Consider the following 14,423-nt stretch of genomic DNA (forward strand, 5'->3'; position numbering starts at 1 on the left):
ACGTCAGACGCATTGGTGAAACCCACGGGCACGGAGCTTAAGGTTAAGGTTAACCTTAACTCCAATTCTTTAACATTGCACTAAGGTTACCTTAGTGACTTACGATCACCTTAGTGCTTTGTGAAAGGAAGCCCAGGTGCTTGAAATAAAGTAGTCAGGAAATGTGACAATGGGGTTCAACATGCGCGAGCGTGCACGTGTGCGTGTATGCATGTGTACGTGCAAGCGTGTGCGTGTGTGGGCTTGTGTTATAGTGTTTGACCACTGATATACCAAGCCACATAGTTTACCATGTCCACCAGATTCTCGCAGTGTACTTGCTTCAGTCGAGCATTCTTTGCCGTGAGGGGCTGTGGGGTAGCCTAGTGGTTAAAGCGTTTGCTCGTCACGCCCAAGACCAGGGTTCGATTCCCCACATGGGTACAATGTGTGAAGGTCATTTCTGGTATCCCCCGTCGTGATATCGCTGGAATATTGCTAAAAGCGGTGTAAAACCCAGCTCACTCACTCAATCTTTGCCGTGAACCAGGCAGAGTAACAACAAGTACCATCCTCTAACGTCTCGGGTGACATGGCGGCGATCGAACCACCGAACGTTTGCTCATCAGGCAGAATCACCACCCACTTGGCAGTCTGCGGTGTGTTACACTTTTATTCACGTTGGCGAAAAGCCCAAAGTGGCGCTGGTCGAAGACTTTTACCATTTGGGTAAAACCGAAAACCTCCGAATCCGGGATTCGAACTCATGACCTGCTTACCCTGGCATTTCAAAGGACTGCAACTCAACTCCGCGAGGTACGGACCAACAGTGTTTCTGTTCAGCCGAGAATCCTGTATCCCGATAAATTCTGACTCTTGTCTCTCTACTTTCAGCTGCGTGCCCCGATTTAACAGACCAACTTCAGCTCTGTGGTTCCGTAAATCCTCTACCTCAACAAAGACTTAGGACGACGTATTAGTTAAGCCAGTTTATGGAACGAGGCCCAGTCTGACACGGTAAAACAACAACTTAGAAACAAATTCAATTTTATTTCAACGTAGATTATGTTATTTTATTCAACAACAGAAAAGCTATAAAAATATATCAAAACAAAAGAAAAAACATATCCCGGACCGCGGCAATTCTTTGCATCGCGTGATGAAAGTCCTTACACAAAGCTACAGGATGGAAGAACTTTAGACGCGACGTCAAGGGTTTTTTATGGTAGCTTCTCACGTAACCAAGTGACATGTCCCAGTCCATCCTTTGACGCCTCCATACTCCAGCAGCTGAGATTCTGTTGGTGACATCTAGTTAGCGCTGAGTGAGTGAGAGAGAGAGTGAGTGAGTGAGTGTTGGTTTTATGCCACTTTAGTGACTTTATTTTTATGTCGCTTTTAGCAATATTCCAACAGTATCACGGCGGGGGACACCAGAAATGCGCTTCACACATTGTACCCATGTGGGGAATCGAACCCGGGCCTTCGGCCTGACGAGCGAACGCTTTAACCACTAGGCTACCCCACCGCCCCTGGGAGAACTAGAAGAGTTCATATGTTTCCTGAAACCATCCACTTTCCATTTTTTTTCTTCTTCAGAATTAATGTACTATTTGAATGGACGGCTTTCATTGTGCTTAATGCTATCTGTTAAGTTCCACGGCATCCATACACTGTTTACACAAAAGTGACGTGTCGCTGAATTAATTGATATCGATTGGTTGTGCACACATCCGTCCGTCTGAAAACACAAAATACGGATTACTAAATTTCATAAGTTTTGAAAGTTTTGCAACAAATTGTGTTTGCTTGTTCATTAAACTCAATTAGAACATGCCGTACCTATTGTTTTGTTGAAAAACGACATCGGCGGAAACGTCAACTGGAATCAATGAAGCCGCATAAAAAGAACAGGTTATGAAAACAAAGTCAATTTCAGTTCCATCGCATAAAATCCAGAACCTCCATTTAAAAATCCAATTTTAAACGTGTTGAACGCAGCATCAATTGACGATTAAACACGTCAATCAAAAGCAGCAGTGAAATGTCAATATCAGAAATCACACACACCTCTCACTATTGTTAGCTCATCAATTATTGACATCGACATGCATTGTACGATGTCTCCTCCAGTCCTGTCAATCAATTATTATATCCAGGTGCGTCACCGCACTGCAACAGGAGAAATCCGATACCCTGGAAGGGACTAATAATACCGAGAATGCACGTGCAGCACGTGCGAAACTTCAAAGGCATGGCTCGTGTAAAACGTGGCTGACTCACACAGGTTGCATGGACTTCCGAGAATTTAGTCACGCTTCGGTAAAGTTAATGACTGTTTCAACCCTTAGGTGCTCTTAGCAACATCTGTTTGAAAAATAAGGTACCGTTTCGAAATAAGTGCACACTGAGATTACTTTGTTTAACATCAACATCTGTTGCCATATTTGTGTGTACATGGTGAATTGAGGTGAAATAGGGTTTAACGTTGCACTTAAGAATATTTCGCTCATATGTGACGTGCATGCGTGTGTATGTGTGGCTGCTTGTACTAGCCCAGAATGAAGCTGTTTTTATAGTGCTAGCTCACTGAGATACCATGCCGCAGTTAAGCATGAATACCCCACTCAGACACATTATACAGACTCCGAGCCGACCAGTCCTTGTTGTACCCATTTATGCCGAGCGCCAGGCAGGGACCAACAAGTACCATATTTTAACGTCTTTTGGTATGACGCGGTCGGAGATCGAACCCGCGACCTTCCGCTCTCCGGGCGGACGCTCTAACCACTACACCACGGAGGCGGTGTGCGTGATGGTTATCACAACTTTCATACTTTAACATAGACTTACGACAGTCGTAGTGAAAACATCGCTTTGTGGAACGGGGACCAGGGCCTAGATTTTCGAAGCTCTCTTAGCGCTACGATAGTCGTAAGTGCCATACATTAACATTAACCTACGACTATCTTAGCGCTAAGAGAGCTTCGAAAATCTAGGCCCTGGGTCCCGATCCACAAAGCGTTCGTAAAGTTACGATATATCGTAACTCTATAGTTTACCATAGGCTTACGAATGTCGTAGCGCTAAGAACGCTTTGTGGAGCGGGACCCTGGCTGCGAAAAGTAACAAGGCTTTTGTTGAATCCAACTGTTAAAACTAAAAAATAGTTATAACAAGGAAAAATAATTCAAAATACGGACGTTTATTGTAGATTTCGATCAGTTACCGTGGATTGTATGTTTCAGATCGCTATAAACGAAAAGTGAGTTTAATTTCGTACAAATTGGGGCGTTGTCTAGGAGATACAAATATGTGAGACACAACGTATAAGTGAAACAAATTAAAGTAGATGTGATAAATAAGTATCATGTTTCGAGATACCCCTTGTACACCGTGTCCACATGATAATTTAATTACATTTACATGCAAATATTCTGCTATATTTCACGTCCATATGTGTTTATGTATTATTCATTATATCATTTCCCTTTTTAAATACCCAATCGATTCACACACAATCTTGTTCAAACCATTTTCCCATAAACGCGTGTTTTATGAAACAAGTTTGATATTATCAATTAGATTTATTGAAACGGAAACTCGTAAATTTCAAATCTGGTCCACGTTGATTTATTCAAAAACCACTTGATTAGCATTTTATCAAACACGTGCCTTTTCGACCATCGCGCCAACTTAATTGGAGTTCTTAATGTTTACCCGTTATGACTATAAAACCATGCGGAATTGTCTTTTTGAAAACCTGACTATTTAAACATTGGCACAATTAAGGCATGGGTTAACTCCGTCAAAACACTTTATGCACCCGCCACTGAATTGCCCCACGTGGTCTAACGCGCATGCGCAGTTGTATTGATGACTACAGGGTCATACGAGGACAACGTTAATCAAGAATGCAGTCGATACCTTTTGTCTGGCCGAAAAATTAGGTCGGTCCAATTACAATATGTATCCCTTTTGCGGATTACACACAAAGAGACCAAAAGACGAACGAACGGAAATAATTCATTGACAGCCTGATTATATGATTGTATAACACGCGCGTTCATTAGAATGTTGCGGTTTCATGTTGAAAAATTGAAACTGGTTGGACAATGAATATTTGATTAAAATCCTGGAGCTGACAAGAAAATATAAAATTTTAATAATATGAATGAATCATTTCCTAAGACTACAGATATTAATCACTTAGGTTTATTTAAGAGAATATTAGCCACAAGAAAATTGGAAGCTAAATTTGCTGCTTTTGGGTGGGTTTAGAGGCTTATTCTTGTTCAGAAATTGAATTTTTGTTGCTGAAGGGAGAAAAGCTGAAAGAGGCAGTCAGACAAATTTGTTTGCACTCAATCAAGTGATTTTACCGGTCAATAATCTTTGTTTGAACAAAACATTAAAGAGCTTGGGAATAAAACAGCATTTTCCATTTCGTGGCTTTAAAAGACTTTGCGTCTCACCTGAAACGATTTCCTTGTTGCTTTTAGACAAAAATAATTTAAAAATTAATATAATTAAAGAAAAGAAAGTTCCTTTGAAGTGGTAATTCCTTCGATTTAGGTGCTCGGATAAATTTTTGAAGACATTTTTAAACCAATGACTAGCATGATGATTAACTACAGACCAACGATACATCTTTAATAGGCTTTATTGGGAAAGGAAAATGGGGAGTTGTTATCAAAGACCTCCAGTGCTCGTTACACTGAGTTTCTTTCTCTTACATTGGAATAACATTATGTTAAAACGGGAATAAACTCGTTAAAGGCATTTTAAACAAGTACATTGACACATTTTCACTTTCAATCTCGCCTACTTTGTCCCACTTAGGTTCATCTGTGTTGACCAAGGTATATCCCGCGTCAACCTTATTTGAGTTATATCAGCACATGATCCTTCGCTATCCTCATACATCGGTTGATCTAGGTGGCGCATGCAGCTGATCATGAACCCCTAGTGTGGGGTATTCTGGTGAGTGGCCTCCAAGGCACGCCGTCATTGAAACTTGGTTGGTTCATTTATTGATTTAATCACCAATAGGAGCATTTTAATTAACAGAATCAATTGGGTATCGATACTTACTAATGCGCCAGTATTGTTGATATGGATACTAAGACTTACTAATGCATCTTTGACGATGATTTTGCATCTCTGATGCTGTGCGCGTTATTTTGAATAAACGACGTGGGGAGTCTAGATTGTGCAGTTTTAGACACTGTTTCGGATTGTTTGTTTGTTTGTTTGTTTGTTGTTTACCGCTCCACCCAGCAATATTCCAGCTATATGGTGGCGGTAAGAGGTTCGGGAGGCAGGGCCAGTTACTATGGGTCACCGTACGTGTGAGTCATATAATTGACCTCATGGGCTCGGGAAAAGCAGATATGTCTCTCTGCAGCGCTTTCATCACAATCTTGTTGATTTCATTGACTTTTTAGTGAGATGAAGTGTAGAAGTTGACACTGATTAAACGCCATCGACAAGGAACAGCCGCAGAAAACATCCACGGTGTCTAGACGCACGTGCTCGGGTTTGGCAAAAAGGACCCACTTGTAAAATAACTATTGACAATTAAGGCATGTAAAAAAATCATTATTAATACGTGAGGACCCTTAGCAGACATGAACAAACCTGTCATCGGGCGGAAGTACGAGCGCAACTTGATGAGGGGGGTCCCGACCTTTCCCCACATGGACAATTCACCACGGGACAATTCCCCTCTCCGAGTAGCACAATTCCCCACACCCCACTTTTTATGATATCTTTTCGGAAGGTTATATTTTTAACAATTACCACTGAGAGGATATTGGGAATGAATATAGACCGCGCGCCATGTTGTCTGACTAAGGACAGGATTTACGATCTTTACAATCACCGGGCGACACCATGCTGACAACATTCCATGTTGGTTTGTAATTTTGACAATTGCCCAATGGACATGCTGGACTGAGTATTGGCGTTTGGGAATACCAAATTTAATTCATCATCTCTGAAATCTTCCGGGGCTGTGTGGTAGCCGAGTGGTTAAAGCGTTCGCCCATAAAGCCGAAGACCCGTGTTCGATTCCCTACATGGGTACAATGTGTGAAGCTCATTCCTGGTGTACTCCCGTCATGGTGTTGCTGGAATATTGCTAAAAGCGGCGTAAAACTACACTCAGTTCAAGATCTTCCCTTACCTTTGTACTTGTACAAAATTACCGATAAAATCATTGGTCTGCGGAAATGGCTAAGCTTGAAGGCGACCTGTTATACACTTGAAAAAACAACAACACTGCTATCATATGGGAGTGAGAATGGTTTGAAGCCGCTTTGAGCAATATTCCAGAAATATCACGGCGGGGGACACCAGAAATGGGCTTCACACATTGTACCCATGTGGGAAATCGAACCCGGGTCTGCGGCGTGACGATCAAACGCTTTAACCACTAGGCTACCTCACCGGCCCGGTATCATATGGCGGGATGTCGGCCCAACGCTGGAAGTCCGTAATGTTGTTCATGCCTTCTGTGTCAGAGAACCGCCTCCGTGGTGTAGTGGTTAGAGCCCGGAGAGCGGAAGGTCGCGGGTTCGATCCCCGACCGCGTCATACCAAAAGACGTTAAAATATGGTACTTGTTGGTCCATGCCTGGCGCTCGGCATTAATGGGTACAACAAGGACTGGTCGGCTCGGAGTCAGTATAATGTGTCTGAGTGGGGTATTCATGCTTCACTGCGGCATGGTATCTCAGTGGGCTAGCACTATAAAACCAGCTTCAGTCTGGGCTAGTACAATCAGCCGCACATACACATACACACGCATGCACGTCGTCATATGAGCGAAATATTCTCAAGCACGACGATAAACCCAATTATTTCACCTCACCTCACCTGTGTCAGAGAAGGTCCGACTTGGTAAGAATCCATGTTTTGCTTCTGGCTGGTGACATTTTGCTCGACAATTTTTATACCCACATATTAAAGTTTTCTCACGTTGTGAATAAAAGTGTCCTAAAATATGGTGGGGGTCAGTAAATAAACGAATCTGGACCAGACAATCCATTGATTAACAGCCTGAGCATCGATCTACGTAATTGGGATACGATGACATGTGTCAACCAAGTCAGCGAGCCTTTCCTCCCGATCCCGTTAGTCGCCTTTTACGACAAGCATGAGTTGCTGAAGACCAGTTCTAACCCGGATCTTCACGGGTGAGGTCAAATTTATTGTGATGTGGACGTCATTTGTTGTGTCAGAAATGAAGATGCAATATACATAGTATCACTAATGTGAAATAAACAGCTGATTAATTTTTTCCTTTAATCGAATCCCCAAATTTCTAAACTTTTAAAAACTAAATTTTAGAAATACCGCTTCAAATAAACTAAAATGATATGACTCTTTGTTTTAACTTTATACTGAAAATATTGTTTTTCATTACATCGTTTTCATAATTCACCATGTTCACCCGGCATTAAAAGCCGAAGCCAAAGTGGAAAATTGATTGTGGTTTTGTTGCAAATATCAATTATCCCAGGTACATGAAGTCACTTTCAGAGGGAAAATATAAATTAATTCAACATTCGAAGAAAGCTTTTAATTGTCCATGTGAAAGTGCTGAAATCACACGCTCTGTAACCGGCTTCAAAGACAGAGCCATTTGTGGGCGTGGCACAGGGCTCTCAGTGCAGTAGCACGTGACAAGTAGTTCATTTGCTAACACTATGGCTTGGTTGCAGCATTGGCTTAGGGCGGAATTCTTACCTTTTAAAGGAATTTCTGCCACCATTTACCAACCTGTACAGTTGGATATGGGTTCCACTGCCACAGCCCAAATGACCTGGTTAGCTATTCTCGAAACGTTCGTAGCCCTACGAACTTCTTAAGCCCATTCTTAACACATTTGCTACGATCAAAGTTAAGAATTCTTAGGGCTACGAACGTTTCGAGAATAAGGGTCCAGTTCCGATATTTGACAAGAATGTGATAATTATAATATTATTATTACATGTATTTCTTCGTATCTTAACTCTTCAAGTTCAAGCATATATGTTTAAATTAGTTTTTCGACCTCTTTTTCAAATGTACAAAACCGGAATACAAAGTAAGGAAACCTCCCTGTGCCATCATGTACTATTTCAGTTTTTGAGGAACAGCGCAAAGACGTATGTCACGTGCTACATAGTATACGTCATTGACAAGATGTGCCACTCATTCGATGTGAAACAGTTCATTTTCAAGGTGTATAATTCTTGTAATGTGATGCAAAAAGAGGAAAACTATTTTTGCCATTAATAATTACTTGAAACGAGCTTCTTATGTTAGGGCTTTCAGGTAGGGGACATAATACAAATGATCAAATCATGTAGGATTGATGAATTGGACAGTTTTCAGAAAAATCATTCCCGAGGTGCAGTTGTTAAATTGCTTTTAGAAAATAAGTACACGTCACTCAGTCTCTTAGAAATACACTGTAACTGAACTTGCTCCAAGAGTGAGTGAGTATGGTTTTACGCCGCTTTTAGCAATATTCCAACAACAGCACAGCTGGGCACACCAGAAATGGGCTTCACACATTGTACCCATGTGGGGAATCGAACCTGGGCCTTCGGCGTGACGAGCAAACGCTTTAACCATTAGGCTACCACACCGCCCCTCATATGCCCCAAGAAGAATTTGGCACTCTACCCATTGTTGAATGTTTGAAACTATCTGTGGTCTTGACATTGTCAGCCTGTAAGTGACAATTAATGTGTGTAGCTACCTTTTCATGACTACCATCCTGTCTGGGTACCATAAACCACCCGCTGCCCGCGGAGATTACACGTAGCACTGCAAGTATATCAGTGGCAGAAATAGATTACCTGTAAGACAATCAATCTGACAGCATCGCTTGTATATTGTGCAGTCTCTGAGAGAATAGCCCCGTAATGTTGTTAAAAAGAACGAAGCGGAAGGCTGGGCGCCGGTCCGATCATTAAATTACGCAGCGCGAAAAAACAGAACGGGAAACCCGTTTTGAACCCAGAGCGGATTTTTTCGTTTCGTTGACGATTTAACCTATCTTTTTCATCGACTGTTTTACGCTTTTTCAGTTACTAAAATTTGATTTCAGTCCAGCATTTGTGATGAAGCATGCCCCAAAGTATATAAATCTAAAAGGTTGCCATGACAACAAGACTTGTCCTTTAAGATACCGCTAAAAAATCAAACGTGTTATTAAATGTATTATTTTTATTTCGAGAACTTACATGTACTCTTGGATGTTGGTAAAACGGACTCAAAGCAGATATTTCCACGCCGTCACTTTCGTACCCGTGAAGATCTGGGTTAGACTTGGTTGACACATGTCATCGTATTCCAGTTGCTTAGATCGATGCTCATGCTGTTGATCACTGGATAGTCTGGTCCAGACTCGATTATTTACAGGCCGCCCCATATAGCTGGAATATTGCTGAGTGCGGCGTTAACAACAAACCAACAAATCTTTAACGACTACGTCACTTGGAGGTAACTATCAAGAATACGGCAATCTATGGGTTCAGCCAGTATCAGATGCCGTTTCAGAATCAGTATCAGAAAACTTCATGTACTGAGCAAGTAATTTCCAAAGTGATAAGAAACCCTGCATGAAGAAAAGCAGCCCACTGTGCGATTTCGTCAAGCAGGCGTTTATAAATCACTGTCAAATACGGATGACACCAGGTGTTCGCGACACATATCCTGACACGCGCTACAAACAGACGCAAAGACAGGTCATATGTTCACCTGGAAGAAACATGAAAACACGTGGTACAAGTAAAAATAAGGAATAAGGTCATCATTTTTGTCGCTGATGCATGAGTGAGTGAGTGAGTGAGTATGGTTTACGCCGTTTTTAGCAATATTCCAGCAATAGCAAGACGGGGGACACCAAATATGGGCTTCACACATTGTAACCATGTGGAGAGTCGAACTGGGTATTCGGCGTGACGAGCGAACGCTTTAACCGGTCGGCTACCCCAGCGCCCCCACTGACGTATGAACCTTTTAAAAGTGCTCTACATTGCTATCATGATGTAAAAGTCGTAGGATTGTTCTCATTTGTTTTCAAACGAGCATTGTCCCCCAACGTAACTCGAAACATCAGTTATCTTCTTGAAATGTAGGTTTCCTGTTGTGTTGTTTTGTAGTACAAATCTGTCATATCAAGGGCTGCCTGGTTTAGTTTCTACATTTCGGGGGATGCCTGGAACATCCTTTGACATCACTCACTCACACACATCTCACATGTGTAGGTTGCATGTTTGACACACATTCTGTCAGTGCTGTTGCTGCTGTTCACCCCTATGACGACAACGCGACCACTGTCACGAAATTACATAATAACAATGAAGCCCAAAAATGGGATGTCAAACTCTGTCTTGCTAAATAGGTCAAATGGTATAAATAGCATACATGTAATTTTCACCATATACAAACATTATCAGGCGAAATAAATCACTAAAATCTGGGTGCAAAAAGTAAAGTTGGAAGTGTACATTCTTTTCTTTTCAATTCCTTCGCGTTTTGCAACGGCTGAATTGGGTTCAAATGTCATATTGGAGACTTTTAGTGAGCACTTTTCTTACGCCATAGACTTGTACCGTTTCCATGGGTGCCCTTGACCGTGGGGTCCCAGATTTGAAACCTGTGATGTGATCGTTGGTCACGAATCCCGAATCGGCCAGATCATTTTTTTGGGATCTGTCACCACCTCCATCCGTGCTCCTGAGTTTCACCATCATCTAAGACCTGTATATCACACACGCAAACACGCACGCACGCACGCACGCACGCACGCACGCACACAAGCTGACATGTCATGGTATAACTGACGTCATTGGCGTTAAACCTAGCCCGCTCACTAGCTCAGCAGGGGCGGTGGAGTCCCAAGTGGTTAAAGAGTTCGCTCGTCACGCCGAAGACCTAGGTTCGTCACGCCGAAGACCCATTTCTGGTTATCCCCACCGTGATAATGCTGGAATATTGCTATAAGCGGTATACAACTCACTCACTCACTAGCTCAGCCTGAGGCCAACCTTCTCCCTTTATGATCGCTCCATCCCGGACTTATTGTACAATATGTATACAACATGTACTCTTATGTTCATTGACTGGTGTCAGAGGACTGATGGATAAAACATAATTTAGTCTCGGAGACAATACAGGTTAATCGAAAACCACACTTCAGGACCTCGAATATCTCGATTTACGGCAACTGACATGAAATGTTTGTATCTGTTTGTTGTTTAACGCCGATATAGCTATATTACGGTCTGAATTAAACAAGTCTGGACAAGACAATCCAGTGATCCACAGCATGAGCACAGTTCTACACAAATGGGATACGATGACATGTGTCAAGCAAATCAGGGTGCCTCGCCACCCTATCCCGTTTGTCGCCTCTTACGACAAGCATGGGTTACTGAAGACCAATTCTAACTCGGATTTTCACGGGTTGATACGAAATGTCACATTCACACATTTACTTATACGTCTAATGTCATTACTTTGCTCATCTCAAACTCCGGACAACTCGACATACATTCAAATATGGACTCCGCCATGTACAAATTCAGTTTCAAAAACTTTGTAGCATCCGATGAGATACTATGGGATGTGATTTTACTCACATGGGTGATCAAAGTTCAAAAGATAATCCCAAATTTTATTTCCAATGTGTATATTATAGTTTCAGAGACACAATGGGTGAGGTGATCCATGCTCAATTCAGCTTGACCAGTTGAGCTTGGACTTGCCTGACAACAGGATAGATTCACCACCACTGCTCCTGGTAGCTGCCCGATTTATCACAAACCGATAAAACTCCATGATTACGGATATATTTTTCGAATATTGAAAACATATGTAAAAACAGACTATTGCAAAGCACGATAAGACGAGCGTAGCGAATCTGAATTTGACTGTAAGGAATGGAAGGGCGGCTTTCGGGCACTGTGTTCGAAGGGAAATAACTCTTCGCGCGCTTCACTTACTTGACCCTCGGTGTTCCCCTATTTCTTACAAGTAACGCTACACTTAGCCTTGCTTCAAGGCTGTACTGAATGCTGAGGTCATGGATGTATAGTAATTCTATCCTTTAACGAAGCAAGACTAGATATGAGGACAGTACAGGACGCCAGTCTATACGTTTTGGAAATTATCATTTAAACTATTAATCATTATCTTAAAGACTTGTGCAAGTCTACACGGTACATTACTCTGGTCAGTTCCACTCCTCGACTATAGGAAATGTACATTTATTTAAGAATTTACTTTCAAATATATTGTTTCGTTTACGTAATTATGAGCAGGGGTGTGCACAATAATTCCACATACATTTAATGCGATTCTTACAAATACAGCATTTCTGGTGTCCTCCCGCCGTGATAATAATGCTAAAAGCGGCGTAAAACTCACTCACTCACTTACAAATACAGAAGCCAACAATAACGTCACAGGTGGTTATATAATCAATGAAACAAATACTGTGGACTCCGATATTAGATCAGTCATTTTGCGTCATAGCCTAAGAAAAGCCCCTCTCACTCAGTTGAGCCTACCTCTCCACACCGGTCGCTTGTTGATGTCGCTTTCAAAAATTGATTGACACAAACTTGAAATATATCAATCGGTTACTAGTAACCCATCAAATGTTATGAAGTCACTTTCAGTTAATCTTTACTGGATGAAACAATCAGCCGAATGAGATTCTGAAAGGCAGATACTGGACACTTGGACAAACGTGTTTCTTTTTACAAGTGTAATCTTAACGATATGTTGCTTTTTACACTAATTTCATTTCAATACATGGACACGCTATATGAATGATCACAATGGAACAAATCATACACAACCTTTTAAAAACAACATTCTCTGAGGAAACTAACGTTTACAATCACAAAGTTCTTGATTTCACATTTCTGTCACAATTTGGTCACCTTGATGTTTGTCAGTCTTTAACTCGAAGAAATATAGTGTCCTTCTGTTTGTCTTTTTAGATACATGCAAACCTATGATCGAAGGTTCGATTACCAGTTCGACCTGATTGTTTTTATATTTGTCATGCAAGTCAGAACATTGATTACACAACAGTCTCGTTTCCTGCTGACTGGGTTCCGTCCTATTGCGCAACTTAGTACAATAACCAGTCCAGAATTTTGAAGCCAACTCATTCAACTGGATATATGAATATTAAACAGTATTATTTGATAGTCTCTTTTTATATAATTTTAAACACCAAGCCATTGATATGTTCTATCAGAATTGGCATTCTACCCTTCACGACAGCTCAAGGTATGACTGCTACAGGACATTTAAAAGTTTACTCCAGCCTGAAAAATATTTGTCTGTTTTATATTCTAAAGATTTAAGAAATATTTTTATCAAATTTAGACTTGGTTTGTTAGATTTAATGATAAATGAAGGCAGGAAAATGTCCATAGATAAGAACAGGATAATTTGTCCGCTATGTAAATCCGCAGTTGAGAATGAAATCCACTTTATGCCAGTCTGTCCATCCTACTCCATTCTCAGAAGCAAATATATTCCACACCCGTTTTTGTCAAAATCTCCTGCTCTAGCTTTCTCATCCTTGATGTCTTCTCAAAATGATAATGTTATTCTTAATCTGTCATTATTTATCAAACATAGTATGAGACTAAGAAATGTACTGTTAAACAGTTTAAAACGCAAGAACGAAATTTCACAATAGATTGCCATCTTGTTCTCTCCACTATTATATATTGTATACTGTATATTATTTGCAAATGTATATTTGTATGTGGGCCGGAGGCCTTAAATACAATAAACTCTTTTGACTTGACTTTGACTTGACTTGATACATCTAATCACTTGTTTATTGCACCACTACGCTCCTAATCCATGCAAACACGTCGTGCAGCGTGCTCTGTCGTATAGCGTGCTCTGACAAACGGAAATCTGAAAATCGTGGTTATCTTAAAACGAGGCTGAGCCGCTAGAAACGTTTAGCGGTCCGGTACGGACTTGATATTATATCAATCACATTGTGCGTTACAAAAATACATTGAATAAGCGCAAAGAACACATAACAGGGGTAACCAGTGAGCCAGATGAATTGTGAAGTGGTAAGCATCTTAGATCTGCATCACAAATAGTGTTCCTTTAACTTGAACCTGACACACCGTGATATAAATGGAATACTTACCAAAAGCGAACACTCACTCACCCACTCACTCACTCACTCACTCACTCACTCACCCACCCACTCTCTCACTCACTCACTCAGCATTGGCACGGACTGAATCCTTCCAGAGCCTGCTTGTCGTAAGACGCGACTAACGGGATGACTCGCACACGTCATCATATCCCAGCTGCTTATGATGCTCATGCTGTTGATCACTGGATTGTCTGGTCCACGGTCGATTACTTTCAGACCACCGCCATATAGTTGG

This window comes from Haliotis rubra, unplaced genomic scaffold, assembly GCF_003918875.1.
Source record: "Haliotis rubra isolate DU_JTF1 unplaced genomic scaffold, ASM391887v1 Scf75, whole genome shotgun sequence".
Lineage (NCBI taxonomy): Eukaryota > Metazoa > Mollusca > Gastropoda > Lepetellida > Haliotidae > Haliotis > Haliotis rubra.